Source organism: Sus scrofa, chromosome 10, assembly GCF_054392235.1.
Source record: "Sus scrofa isolate SSC_HxYL_T2T_F1_AM1 chromosome 10, Sscrofa_HxYL_maternal_Yorkshire_Landrace_v2.0, whole genome shotgun sequence".
Taxonomy (NCBI): Eukaryota; Metazoa; Chordata; class Mammalia; order Artiodactyla; family Suidae; genus Sus; species Sus scrofa.
In genome coordinates this window covers 38,911,505-38,925,000 of record NC_139392.1, presented here as the reverse complement: position 1 = coordinate 38,925,000, position 13,496 = coordinate 38,911,505, and positions in this window count along the sequence as shown.

Below are 13,496 nucleotides of genomic sequence, written 5' to 3'. Positions count from 1 at the left end.
TGGGAGCGGCCGGCATCGAGAGAGATGCCACAAAGGGACGGTGGCGGAGGGGGCGGCCGCAGGCCTCCAACGAGGTGGGGGGGGGCCACGGGGACCATCCCCAAAAACCAGATGCGAGTCGGCTGCCAGGGCACGACACGGGGTCTCACCGCCAGAGGCCTCCAGCACAACGGCGGTCCCGCCGCAACACCCAGGACGCCGACTGGCCTCCCCCTCAACCCCTGGGGGCCCCCCCCTCGCGGGGGCCCCACGACCGCCACCGACGACACCGACGAGCCACAGCCGGCCCCGTGGAAACAAGTCTCCCAAGGCACCTACCGACGACCACCCCCCACACCCCACACGCACCCGCCGTGCCCAACCCTCTTCCCCCACCCCCCCGCGCACAGGGGGACACCCGAGAAGCACATCACCCAGGGACACCCGCCCGGCCACGGCGGCCAGGGGGTGACACCCACACGAGGTGAGGCCATTTCAGGTCCCCGGTTGACACGGGGGCGGGAGGGAGAGAGACATGGCACAGGCAAGGCAGGGCGGTCACCTGTTCGGGGCAGGGGGAGGGCCGGCAGCACCGGGGAAGGGCGGCAATGCACACGGGGCAAGGGCTGTGAGGCAGGGACGCGGGTGCCTGCCCAGGGAGAGGAGAAAGGACCCAGGCACGCCAGGCAAACCAGCACGGGGTCACACCACCACACACACGAGGGCAGTCCCATGACACCTGGGACACCAGGCGGCCTCAGTCGCCCCAGAGCACTCCACGACCCGGCCCCACCACCAGGGCCCCATGTGCAAAGGCTTCCCCCCCCCTGCCACGTGGGGGGGGGGCTCGTCCGCCTCATCTCACCCATCCGTCCATCTTTCCACCCTCATCTCATCCGTCCTTCACCTAGTCCACCCTCCAGGGCCTGACGCCTGGGGGAAACGCTCCTGAGCGAGGCGGCCCGAACCATGCTCGCTCACCACCTCCACACCACCAGCTGCGACCCCAGGCGAGTGCGGGAAGAACCGACAGGCGGCTCGCAGCGGGGGAGGCAGGGGCAGAGGCCGCCGGGGGACGGGGCGCATCCCCCTCCTCCACTTCCCCTTCCAAGGGGAGGGGCACCACGTGCCCACGCAGCACACAGCCCGGCGCTGGATGCCAAAACCCGGCCCGGCCCGGCGTGACCCTCCCCCAACTCGGAGGGGGGAGGTACAGGCCGCATTAGGCAAAAGAGCAGCGCTTGGCCCCCACCGCGGGGGCCAGCGCACCCCTCGCGCGAGGGCGGCTCTTGCCCACACGCTGTGGCAAGTAGCACCGGCAGCTACTGCCTTGCACACTTCAGAGGGGCGGCGGCTGGGGGGTCCAGGTACCCCAAGGCCCCCCTCTCAGATCGCTAGAGAAGGCTTTCTCACCGAGGGCGCGTCGTGCCCCCCACACCATCGTTCGCCCCTTCGGGGACCCACGGGAGTGGGAACACTCCCAAAAAGTGGGAAGTCAGAAGGGGGGGGGTCTGCGGTATGGGTAAAGCACACAGCCCATGTGAGCGTCCACGGTCAGAGCCGGGAGAGCAAGAGTCTGTGCTGCCACCAGGCTTGCCTTTCAGACTTTTCCACGTGGGTGGAGGGGTGCCACGTCCGGAAAGCCAGACGGGGACCCCCCCTTCACATCTCCCGGCCCACCGCGGTCGCTCTCACGACCACATGCAGCCTTCCCGGTCAAGGGAGAAGCATGGGGCGTGCCGCTCAAGGGCCAAGGGCTGCCCTCACTGGCACACAGTGAGGGAGACCCATGACAAGGGGTCCACCTGAGCCCCTCCCGGGGAGGGGACACAAGCTTCCCCTGCCTTACCGTCTCGACCCCCTCCCCTGAGCTTTAGGAAGCTGCTCGTGGGGCACGCCACCACCACAGTGGGGACCCGAGGGGACTCACCGCTGGGAGAGGAAAACGACACCACCGCTCGGCCTCGGGCATCTGACAGGCAACCCGGAGTACTCCAGGGGCACCACAGAGGACCAGGGGAGGCACGCTCACGCACCCGCAGGGATGCGAAGCATGGCAGCGAGGGAGGCCTCCCCCCCACTTTGGGGAGGGACCGCTCGCAAGGCACACGCCAAGGCGGCAAAGCGAGAATGCCTGCTGCGTCCCAAAGGACCCAGGCCCCCCCCCCCCGACTGACACCCGAAGGCAGCAGGGCGGGAGACCAGAGGTCAGGCTGGAGGCCGCACCCCTGCCTTCCCCCACACCACCCGCAGGTGGGGGAGGAGCAGCGAGGGGCCCGCGACAGAATGAGAGGCGCGGCCCAGCTCACCATGAGCGGCCGTCCCTCATCTGGCGCGGCTTAAGCCCAAGCCCAGGAGAGCGCCACATCACCACATCGATCAGTCCTGGCAGAGCCAGGGAAGAGCCCAGAAGAGGGGAGGGAGGGCCAGCAAAGACAATCACCACGGGGGCCTGCTTCAGCTTCACCGGCACCCCCTCCTCCTCCTCCTCCTCCCCTTCCTCTCTCAGGGGAGAGACAGCGGCTGACAACCCCGGGAGGGAGAACGCCTGACACGTGGCACGGAGCCAACAGGGTGGGGTTGTCCCAGCCGAGCCGCCGGGTGCCCGCAGCAGGGAGGCACACAGGGTAGAAGACCCCACAGGGCCACGCGCCCTGCCGCCCTCGGGTCAGCCAGAGACCGGAGGAGACACCGCAGCACGGGCCAGCTGGATGCACAAGTGAGAGCCGGCGCACAGGCCCAGGCGAGCGGCCCCCACGCGGGGTGCAAAGGGCAGGGTCAGGCCTTGGACAGCAGCCGAAAGCCCAAAGCCCCCCACGTGCATCCAGAGGCCCAAGGTCTCCAGCGACAGGCGCTGAAGAGGATCGTGTCAGCATCTACCTGGTGACAGAAAAGGCGTATTTCGGCCGCGAAAAATGTCCATGCCCAGCAGCGGGGCCCACCCACAGGACGTGGGGGTATCCCCGGAACCCCCATCCGGACACTTGTCCCCCAGCCCTGCCCTAGAGTCGCCAGACCCAGCGCTCTCAGAGCCATCTGGTCGACCCGGGGAGCGTGACCGCAAGGAAGGGACAGGGACATGAAGGAGGTGGAGCCGGCCGGCCAGCCGGGGAAGCCCTTCCCGGCTTGCCCACGCGGGCAGGTATCGGTCTGTCCGGAGCTCCAGACGGGGACTTGGCTCCCCCAAAATCCAGGACACACCATCCAGCTCAGGCCGGTCCCCACCTCCCGACCGATCGACCGACCGACAGGGAAACACTCCGAGGGCGGGGGGCGGGAAATGAGAGCGTGGGAAACGAAGTCTTGTCCAACGACCGGGACCCTACATGGGCACGCCTCAGGCCCAGGTGCACCCTTCCCGGCCACACCCGGGAGCAGGGGGCCGGCGGGGTACCGTCCACCGTCTCCGGATCCATCAGGACTTGGAAAAAAAAATGTTTCCACGGAGGCGCCTCCGACGAACGGACCCCGCGAAGGAAGGCGCCGGGGCCCGAGCCACCCTTTCCGCTCCACCCCTCACGTCTTGTGCCGGTCTAGACCTCGTGAGTACGACTCCGCACGGGCCGGCGGTAGCCATCAGTCGGGGGGCAGGCGGGGAGGGGCCCATGCCGGCATGACGACCGGGAAACAAGCGTGCCGGCCACCGAGCCTGTCGCGCCCTCCAACGCCCTCAGCGCACAACCCGGGCCGCTCCTCACTTCGGGGATGAGAGGCTGGAGGGACCGCAGGCGGGAGTCATTCACGCTCCAAAGGGCGACCCGGGACAAGGCCAGGCCACCCGAGCACAGGCAGTCCCGGGCGCCGCACACCCTCTCCCCTCGCTAGGGAGGCGGCCCGGCCCAGGCCTGGTCGGTCCCCGGGGCCGGAGCGGCAAGAGCGGATGCTGGTCGACCCGGCCAGGCGGCCCCAGAGCCTGCCTGGGGAGCGCGGTGACAGTCACTCCCTCACAGGCCTGCAGGCCCAATCTCCGGTGAGAGAGGGACACTCCCAGGCCTCTGAGCCACCGGAGCTGTCGCCGCCAGTGTCGCCAGCCTCCCGGAACTCTGACTCAGGCCGGATGGCTGAGTCACATCCCTCGCGAAGGTCCCCAAAGCTGCAGAGGGAAGGGACGATATAAAAGCGGACACTAGATGGCACGCGACAACCGCCACCAACGTCACCGGGACAGATCCGGAAGGCCGGCCGGCCGGCGGCGACACAACGACACAGCGCCGGCCACCCAAATGCCCGAGCTCTTCCCGGGGCCGAGGCGCCAGGCGTCCTGCACGACCGCGAAGCTTGCCTCGCGGAGCTGCCTCCTGGCAAGGCACTGCGTGGCGTGATGGCAGCAGATGGAAAGAGGGGGGCGGCGGCGGCGGCGGCGGCGGCGGCGGCGGCGGCGGCGGCGGGGAAGGAGCTGGGAAGAGGTTCTCGCTGTTGCCTAGAAGGAGCCGCGCTCGCTCCCCCAAGCATGTCCCTTCCTGGGCTTGGGAATTCCAGAGAGAAGCCGGCGCGGTGAGGGTGGCACTAGCGAGAGAGATCTCAGGTTCCCCTCCACCTTCTCTTCTCTCCCCCACCCCCACCCCACCTCCCTGCACGGAGCTGGAGGAGGGAGGGAGAGAGGGAGGGTGGGAGGGTAGGCGGGGACTGGCAAAAACGAAACCGGGCAAGCTCTCGGAGAACGACAACGCAGGAGTCGGTTTACCTGCCACCCTTACCGACGGAGACGGTCTGTCAAAAGCAGACAAGCAAAGCCCAGAAGCTTAGGAAGGGAGAGAAGGATACAGTCGATCCTAGGAAAGTGGAAATGAAAATCTCTCTCTGCATAGACTGAGACAAAGTCCAAAGAGAACAAATGGCTGCCTGGGGCAAATGCTCTGGTGGTCAGGTCATAGAAACATGGATTTCAGCATGACTGACCAACCACAATGGAGGGAAAGTACAACGCAACACTATGAGTGTGTGTGTGTGTTGGGGGGGGGGGGTGAACTGAAATCTCATCCAAAACAAAACAAAACAAAACAAAAAAAGGAAAACAACCCCCCCCCAAAAAAAACCCAAAAAACAACAACAGAAGAAGAAGAAGAAGAAGGAAGCCCACGACCAACAGGGTCAAGGCTCCTGCTTTCTCAACGCGGTGGCTCTGGTTGCCCCTGTGTGGTGCAGGTTCCATCTCTGCCTCAGGAAAAACTTCCACTTGCTGCCCGTGGGTGTGGCCAAAAAGTAAAACATAAAGCTGAAACGGGAGGGAGAGGGGGTGGAGAAAACCCGAAACAAACAATAAACTTTGCAAGTCTCAGGATTGCCATCCTGGGGTAGTGGAAACAAATCCGACCAGGAACCATGAGGTTGCAGGTTTGATCCCTGGCTCACTTGTTGGGTTAAGGATCTGGCATTGCCGTGAGCTGTGGTGTCCGTCACAGACGCGGCTCGGATCCCGCGTGGCTGTGCCTGTGGTGTAGGCCGGCAGGTAAGGCTCCGAATTGACCCCTAGCCTGGGAACCTCCATGTGCTGCGGGTGTGGCTCCCCCCCAAAAAAAACCAGAAAGAGAGAGAGAGAGAGAGAGAGAGAGAGAAAGAAAGAAAGAAAGAAAGAAAGAAAGAAAGAAAGAAAGAAAGAAAGAAAGAAAGAAAGAGAAAGAAAGAAAGGAAGGAAAGAGAAAGATAGAGAGAGAGAAAGAAAGAAAGAAAGAAAGAAAGAAAGAAAGAAAGAAAGAAAGAAAGAAAGAAAGAAAGAAAGAAAAAGAAAGGAGAAAGAAAGGAAGAAAGGAAGGAAGGAAAGAGAAAGAAAGAAAGAAAAGAAAAAGAAAGAGAGAGAGAGAAAAGAAAGAAAGGAAGAAAGGAAGGAAGGAAAGAAAAAGAAGGAAAAAGAAATCCATCTTGGAGTTCCCGCTGTGCCTAGGTCACAGCTGAGCCTCAAGTTCGATCCCTGGCACAGGAAAGGCAGTGCAGCAGGAAAAAAAAAAAAAAAAAAAAAAAAGAACAACTCCATCTTGCTGGTTGGGCAGGGGAGATGCAATTGCCGGATGACATTCCACAACTCTGCCAAACTGGCAAAACCACGACGCACTTAGTACAGGAGTCATTGAAGACATGGATGTGAAAGCATCTTCTTGCTATCGATTCATTTCCCACAATCCCAGGAAGAGCCATTGGAACAGGGCTCCCATTCCTGGCACGATATCTTTTCTAGGTGTGGGTGGATGCATCTTTTCTCATGGTTGTTTTCCTTTTGACCAAACTTAACTTCAGCCTCCACCATGTCATCTTTTGGGCTCTCAAGCCTGCCATGAGAATATGGTCACCAAAGTCCTCGCCCAGAGGCACCTTTGCCCAGCACCAGTGCCGCCGTCTCCCCCCACCTCCTCCTCCTCCTCCTCCTCCTCCAACCCCCGCCAAGCACCCCACCCCCCACCCCGCTTTGTATTGTTCAGCTGTCTTGCACTGGTCTCTCACACGGTGGCGGTGTGGTCCTACGCATGTCTCCCAACCACATTCAAGTGGACTTCCGGGATCATCATTTTCTGTTTCCTAACTGCACTTTCGTCGTTCTTAGGAGGTTTGCTTCCCTCCCCGCCTCCCCCCCACCCCCCGCGCGCGCGCGCGCGCCCACGCTTGGTGTTGAATCGGAGCTGCATCTGCTAGCCTGAGCCACAGCCACAGCAACGGCGGGATCCGAGCCACATCTGAGACCTTATGCCACAGCTCGCGGAAAAATGCCAGATCCTTAAACCCCTGAGCGAGGCCAGGGATCAAACCTGCCACCTCGTGATTCCTAGTCCGATTCGTTTCTGCCCCGCCATGACAGGAATTCCTTCCTGTGTTCTTTTGGGTCATGGTTGTTTCCAGCTCCACAGAATTCCTCCCCGTGCTCATGTGACATCTGGGATGTGGCGGGGGGCGGGCCGCAAGGTTTTGTTCCCCTACAGTCATGCCTTGAAAAAAGTCTTGTACAACGTTTCACAGTCCAGATCCAGAAGCTGAATCCGCAGCCGGTTCCATCTCATGAAACCGATCTCCCAGCCCAGGAAAACCAAAGGTCGTGGTTGGAGCCCGTGATAAACCCCAGGTCTGAGTCCCGAGCACTGCTGCTCAGGGAAGATTTCGAGGTGTCAGGGTCCAAGGATCCTCCTGGGCACTTGGAAATGTCTCCGATGTGTGCAGGCAGGCATGAGGATGAGAAGGGGCTAAAGAGGGGCAGAGGGTGGTGATCTCTTGTCGGTGGATGTCAAGGGTTGGCGCTTCCTTTTGTGGATCTCCCGGAAAAGTCAAATGTGGGAGAAAAACTGGACCCGTGAGTTCGAGGAGAGGGATGGCCAGAGAAAACCAGAAGAATTCCATCTGCCGACCATTGGGTAGGTAGGAGGGCAAAAACCGAAACCTCAAGCATGAGATGAACAGAACCACATGCTTCTAGCCATCCATAAACCCCGTAAGATAAGATCGTTTCTGCTGAGATACCCTCTCCCTCCCCCCACCCACCCAGGGCGAAGGATCCCTGGGTGGTGGCAGAGGGGTGGGCATGGAACTTCCACAGGCCCTGGGGACACACCCCACCCCACCCCCAAGAAACCCCTAGAAGCTTGGAATTCTGATGTCTGTGGTGTGATGACCATAAACACTGGCTTTTGTGCCATGTCTGCTAGAAGATATGGTTTCCATGACAAATAAAGTGATTTTTAGCAAGTTTTTCTCCACTTGAGATGTATTGAAAATACGTCTTCATTCAGGGGGAGGTAGGTGTAGGTGACAGACGTGGCCACTCAGCTCAGATCGGGTGATCTGGCAGGGCATAGCTCTGGCTGAGGTGCAGGCCAGCAGCTACAGCTCCGATTCTTCAACCCCTAGCCCAGGGAACTTCCATATCCCGAGGGTGCACTCCTAAAAAACAAAAAACAAAATGAACAACACACAAAGAGGGAGCATCTCATCGATGGCAGACCAAATTCCAATGTATATGTATATGTGTACATAGGTATGTACGTATGGATGTGTGTGTGTATGTGTATATTATCGAGAGAGAGAGAGAGAGAGAGAGAGAGAGAGAGAGGATTTTTTAGAGCCATAACTGTGGCATACGGAAGTTCCCAAACCAGGGGTCGAACCGGCATACATGGATACTAGTCGGGTTTGTTACCACTGAGCCACAACAGGAACTCCCCACATTCCAATATTTAATGAGAAAATACATTTTTGATGCTTTAGGCAACCCTGCAAACACCCTTATTTAAGTGACTGGACTTAACAAAAAGGAATCCCTAGCACCTAGTAACAGAGCAAAGATAAAGAAGCACAAGGCAGGAATTCCCGTTGTGGCTCGGTGGAAACGAACCCGACTAGCATTGACCCCTAACCTGGGAACCTACAAAATGGCACATGTGAAGCCCTAAAAGAAGACTACACACACACACACACACACACACACACACACACACACACACACACACACACACACACACACACACGGCACAGACAGATGCGAAAGGAAAAGAAAAGGAAGGAAAAAAGAAAAGGGAAGAAAGAGAGAAATGAACAGGCAGAACAAGCCATTGTGAATGATCTCTAGGGACAGGTATTTTTCTCCAAGCATAATTTTATTTTTCCCCAAGTGATACCAGACCTCTCTCTCTCTCTCTCTCACACACACACACACACACACACACACACACACACACACTCTCCCTCTCTCTCTCTCTTTGAAAAAATTTATGTATTTAGTGGAGTTCCCATTGTGACTCAGCAGGTAGGAATCTGAGTAGCATCCATGAGAGTGCTGGTTTGATCCCTGGCCTCGCTCAGTGGGTGAAAGATCTGGCATTGCCCTGAACTGTGGTGTAGGTTGCAGACACAGATCGGACCTGGTGTTGCTGTGTCTGTGGTGTAGGCCAGTGGCTCAAGCTCTGATTCCCTAGCCTGGGAACCTCCGTGTGCCGTGAGTGCCACCCGAAGAAAGCAAGGGGAAAAAAAAAAAAAAAAGAAACATAAAAACCTGGATTGGGGAGATCCCATTGTGGCTCATTGGTAACAAAGCTGAGGAGCACCCACGAGGATGCAGATTCGATCCTGGGGTGGGGGGGGGGGGTGCTGGTGCTGGTGGTGCTGAGGTGTGTGCGTGTGGGGTGATAAATAGGTTACCTCTGGCTTCTGGGGGGTGAGAGTCAGCATGCTTTTCCTGCACCTGCTGCTCCTGGGCAATTATTTAGTTTTGGTTTCTTGTTCCTTTGTTTTTGTGGTCCTGCATTGTGGTGAGTACTGGTGTAAGTGGCAGGTTCCTATTTGATCCGACATTTCTTTGGCTCTGGTGTCGGTTGACAGCCATGGTCATGACTGGTGGTGGTTGTTAAGTCTCCAGGAGTTCCACGCAACATTCTGATTGTCTTTCTTCCTTGGGCTTTGGCTGCAGCCTCCCCCCCCCCCCTCCCCCCATCATATGGAGGTTCCCGGGCTAGGGGCCGAATCAGACCTACAACTGCTGGGGTGTATGCCACAGTCACAAGCACCATCAGATCCAAGCTGCGTCTGCAACCTACACCGCAGCGCAAGGTGATGCCACCAGATCCTAAACCCACTGTGGAAGGCCTGGGATCGAACCTGCAACCTCATGGTTCCTGGTTGGATTCCTTTCCACTATTCCACGACGGGAACTCCTGGGCTTTGGCTTTTGACAGGTGGAGGGACACAGCTTTCTGAAACGGTGGGGCCAGGGCAAGGCATAGAAACATAAGATGGATGTGAGCCTGCGCCTATTCTTTTCTCGTGTGCTGGGAAGATAAGGTGGCTCTTGCCAGCTGGGATTTCATTTCCCCACAAACGATCAGGCTCTTAAGGTATCAGGCAGGGAAGAGGGAGAGTCAGAGTTCCCATTGTGGCTCAGTGGTTAATGAATCTGACTAGGAACCATGAGGTTGCAGGTTCCATCCCTGGCCTTGCTCAGTGGGTTAAGGATCCAGCATTGCCGTGAGCTGTGGTGCAGGTTGCAGACGTGGCTCAGATCCCGCGTTGCTGTGGGTCTGGTGCAGGCCAGCGGCTACAGCTCCGATTGGACCCCTGGCAGGGGAACTTCCATATGCCGCAGGAGCGGCCCTAGAAAAGGCAAAAAGCCGAAGGAAGGGGGGGGGGGGGGGACAGAAGAAGAGTGAGAATCAGGGTCGGAAGAACATGGGGAAATCGGTGCTAGGTGCCTGGGTGTGTGAGTTCACACGGAATGCTAGCCCAGACCCCTGGCCAGCCACATTTGGGGTATCTATCAACTTGACTCTCCACTCTCCAGCTCACCTGGGTGGTGCTGCCCTGCCCTGCCCTGCTCATGTAAGACCTGGCTCCTCCAGGGATGGCTTTGCACCAGAGGGAGACGGGGCAAAGTCACTGAGCTTAAGGTAATTTCTCCAAGAGAGACTCTGGGAGAAGGAGACCAGCTGGATTTCTGTGTGTTCATTTTTCTTCCTGTCTGCTTGTTTGGTGCAGGCCAGTCCATGTGCCGAGACATTCAGAAACTCTGTACTAGCTGAGACTCAGACCTTGTTCCGAAATAAGCAAAGGGACTTTGAGCTGGGATCACTCCCTGACAAGTAGCTAGCAAAGAAGTTTCCCTTAGCTCTCAGGCCCCATCCCTGCCCTCAGGCGGGTGGGTGTGGGGAGGGGGTGGGGGGGGAGGGGAGGGGCTCGTTCAGGCAGGCAGGCAAGCAGGCAGGCAGGCAGGCAGGCAGGCAGGCAGGCAGGCATGCAGGCAGGCGCTGGTTCATTAGTCCCGCACCCCCCCACTCCCGGCCCCAGCTGCCCGCCCCACCCCCCACCCCCGGCCGCCATCCCTGCTGCGCCGCCTCTCGCTTCCCAAATCGCCTGGACTCACGCCCGGGAAGGGGGGGAGGGGAGATCAGGAAGATCCAGGCCTCAGGGCCTGGGTTCAATCACTTCATTCAAATGCAGAAACTCTCCAGTCAAGTCAGAGGTGGTGACTTTTCCTGGAGCTTCTCTTTAGGGAAAGTGTTTTTTTTCCCCCCTTTCCCCAATTTCCCTACCCTCAGGCTGCCCCTCGCAGACTGCATGGAGGGGGGTGGGGGAGGATGTGTGCACGAAACTCGCCTCGTGTCAGGCCAAAGGAGCCCCCGCCATTTCCCAACCCGGGAAACCCCGCAAAACTTCTGGAGCATGTTGGCCTTGGTGTGGGAATGGACATCTTCACTTGCCATCTTCCTTTGCACGAGGAGGAGATTTTCATCTCCTGCTGTCTGGGGGCCAGAAAGGAGGGCCAGAGTGTCCCTTTTGTGTGGGCCGGTCCTTAAGTCATTTTACCTCACAGGAATCACCCACATAGGGCATGGAGACACGTTTGGGGTCCGCCTCCTCCGAGACGTCCCGGGAAACTTCACGTGTGAAAAACTGTGCTGGGGAGGTCCCATCGTGGTGCAGAAGTGGAAATAAATGCAACTAGGAACCATGAGGTGGCAGGTTCCATGCTCAGCCTCGCTCACTGGGTTACGAATCCCACGTTGCCATGAGCTGTGGGTAGAGGAGAGTGAGAAGGAGAGGGAGGGAGAGGGAGGGAGAGATCCTCCATTTCATGGAACTGGTTTCCTTGTTTTGAGATGACGTCGCTTTGGTGAAACAGTTGTCAGATGGCCTCTCAAAAGGCGGTGATGTGGATGGGCTCCCCGAACCAGGCCCACAGAAACCAAAGGAACGAAGGGGTTAATCCTTGGAGCCAGAGTTCCCTCCTCTGAAACTGAAACCAAGCTCAAGCCCCGGAGTGCTGGTGTGTTGGAGCCAGAGACATTGTTACAGCTAAAAGCTACTTTGAAATAGTCTCCGTTAGGTTATGGCTTGCCTTGGCCCACGAACTTATGACTAATGACTACTGTCGAGTCAGAGTTGTAGTGAACCTGGTGTTTTCTCTACCCTTGAAACACTCCCTAAGGATTGCGACCCCCCCCCACCCCCCGCCCCACGCCCGCCCCGTGGATGAGCAATCTTCACTCCAGAGAGAAGGTCAAAATGCCATAACCCCAAAGACACTGGAAACATTCCATGGACCACCTGACTCCAGCCTTGATGACTTTGAAATGGTCTATCCTAATCTCCTATCCAGGGAGAAGAATGCAAGCACCCTGATGCTTCTAGACAGCTCCGCCACCCCCATGCCTACCATTAAGCTAAACCTATAGAACCCCTTGCTATCCCCTCTCAAGGGAGGACACAGTTTTGAGGTCCTTAGCCTGCTGTGGCCTCCTTAGCCTGGCAAAGCAATAAAGCTGTTCTTTATGCTTCACCCCAAAACTCTGTCTCTGAGACTTAATTGGAGCTGGAGTACCAAGGCCGGTTTGGGCTGCCAACCTTTCCTGGAACTTTCAAACTGTTACATATGAAGAACGGAGCCGGTGACTCTGTGTGTGTGTGCGTGTGCGTGTGAGAGAGACACAGAGAGACAGACAGAGACAGTGAGTGAGACAGAGGGAAGAGAGAGGGAGAGGGGAAAGTCCCTTCAGTCTTTTGTTTTGTCGGTTTGTTTGTTTGTTTGTTTGTTTTGTCTTTTTGCCATTTCTTGGGCCGCTCCCATGGCATATGGAGGTTCCCAGGCTAGGGGTCGAATCGGAGCCATAGCTGCCAGCCTACGCCAGAGCCACAGCAACGTGGGATCCGAGCCGTGTCTGCGACCGACACCACAGCTCACGGCAACGCTGGATCCTTAACCCACTGAGTGAGGGCAGGGATCGAACCCGCAACCTCACGGTTCCTAGTCGGATTCGTTAACCACGGAGCCATGACGGGAACGCCCCTTCAGTCTTTTGAAAGGCCCCTCTGAGAATGCCGTCAGGTGTTGGGGCCAACTTTCCGAGGGGCTCTTAGAGAAATGAACACAGGGTGATGGTTTCACTCTCAGAGACACTCTCAGAGACCATTTCTCTGATGTGTTCATCGAGGGACTCCACTAGCTTCCGTTTTCAGGGCCTCGGGACAAGCGATACGTGTTCTCATCCACAAGGATGCCAGGTCCAAAGGGTGGGAGAAAATGGGAAACGCTCATGAAGAGAGTTGTAGCCAGAGATGGAAGGCAACTGGAAAAACTTCAGGATCCAGTCCAGTTTTCCAGCCACTGAGTTTCTGACTTCTGGAAGGATTTGGGTAGGGAGGAAAAGGTCAAGGATTCTCCATCCCTCTGACAGAGGTATAAGTTACAAAGTAGATGTACATCTTTTGAGAAAGAAACGAACAAACAAAGAAACAAACAAACAAACAATTTTTGTCCCTTTGTCTTTATCAGGAAAAGTGAAAGATGGAGAGAGGGAGGGAGGGTGGGTTGGATGGATGGATTTGGGGGGCGGGGAGAAGATTCTTAGATCCTAATGACCCAATGCTTTCTCTAGTCCTGGGCCTTTAGGTAGGTGATATATCTATATCTATATCTGTATATCTATATCTATCTGTATACACACACACACAGACACACACAGACACACGCACACACACACACACACACACACACACACACACAGACACACACACACACACACAGACACACACACGTAGTTATTTTCTGTTTC